Below are 1,559 nucleotides of genomic sequence, written 5' to 3'. Positions count from 1 at the left end.
TGATATTGTGGTGGGCACCTAGGGCTCAAATCCTCAGGGTACATACCCCTCCAGAACTGTCCACTCTGAGGCTGGGGGACCAGGTGGTTTATGGAAACTGACCATTGAGTATTGTTTCCCATCTAGCTTACCTCCTCAGACCTCCTGAACTGTGTGGCCTTCATTGGCCTAAGGGGCCATCTGAGAGAAAAAAGGGGAGCTGTGTCTCTGTGATGACAGGGGCTGGATAGAGACACAGAAAATGAAGAGGACACGGGACGGGATGATTCCCTTGGAATTTGGCAGGGAGTCAGAAACTCTCAGTACAACTAATATCACCGAAACCACCTCTGGAACCTGGTTTGCCTTCCTGAAGACATTTCTAGTGAGTTCCAAGTAAGAGGCAGGGAGCTTGCTGCTTGAATTGTCATATGCACGGCTCTCGCGTGCCTAAGTCTAAATAATACACCTCATGACACCACTATAATTTCATTTAGATAAAATCCCGGGGTTCTGTTGTTATTTGTTTGGTTGTTTTTTGTTGTTGTTTTGTTTGTTTTTTGAGATATGGTTTCTCTGTGTAGCCTTGACTGTCCTGGAACTCACTCTGTAAACTAGGCTGGTCTTGAATTCATGGAGAGCCTCTTGCCTCTGCCTCCCAAGTGCTGGGACCAAACGTGTGTGCCACCATGCCCTGATTTTTTTTTTTTTTTTATCAAAGTAACGCAACGTAAGTCGCAGAATCACACATACAGCTGCTGTGGACACCTAAGGACACAGTTCTCTAAATACCTGTATGAGCCCCGAGCACATTTGCAACTGTCTAGACACTCACTGACTTTGCTTCCTCCAACTCCTCTGAAGTTCATTTGGAGACTTAGCCAGAGGTCCCGATTTACCTGAGCAGAGAACCAGTGTGGGCCACGTTTCCCTGTCACACCGACTTTGTGCCCTTGTGCATGGAGGACCCAGAAGATGCGGTACAGAACACACAGGTCATCTGTTTTAAGACCCCACCCAGAAAGGGGCAAGTGAGCTTTAGAGCCTGGTCAGGGCTGGCAGGAAGGCAGGATGGGCTCATGGTGACCTAGAGCCAAGAGCTAGTCAATGACACTGAGTCCTGAGGAGGTGCAGGGCACCCAGACCATGAAGTTCACCGCTACAGACATAAGCAGCAAATGCCAACTAGCCGCTCAGGGTCGGGTCTACCATTCCTTGGCATTCTTCTTCAAGATATCTGTCAAAGCAGGGACTCTGGGGATCTTGGGAGAATAGGGAGATTCTGGTGTAGCTCTGCATGCTGCCACATAAGAAAGGAAGACACACTCTCCCCAGGAACCCCCTTGAAGAGAGCTGGAAATGAAAGAACTCCAGGAGGATTTTAGCCTACAGAGACCAAAGGGATTGTTTAAATGACTGCATCAAACTGCATTTACCACCACCACCAACAACAACACCAAACACCACCACCACCAAACACCACCACCACCGCCACCAAACACACCACCATCACCATCACCAAACACCACAACCACCACCAAACACCACCACCACCACCGCCACCAAACACCACCACTAAA

The sequence above is a fragment of the Microtus ochrogaster genome, unplaced genomic scaffold (assembly GCF_000317375.1).
Source record: "Microtus ochrogaster isolate Prairie Vole_2 unplaced genomic scaffold, MicOch1.0 UNK3, whole genome shotgun sequence".
In the NCBI taxonomy this organism is placed as follows: Eukaryota; Metazoa; Chordata; class Mammalia; order Rodentia; family Cricetidae; genus Microtus; species Microtus ochrogaster.
The sequence above is the reverse complement of the archived record's forward strand: the minus strand, read 5'-3'. Positions refer to the sequence as shown.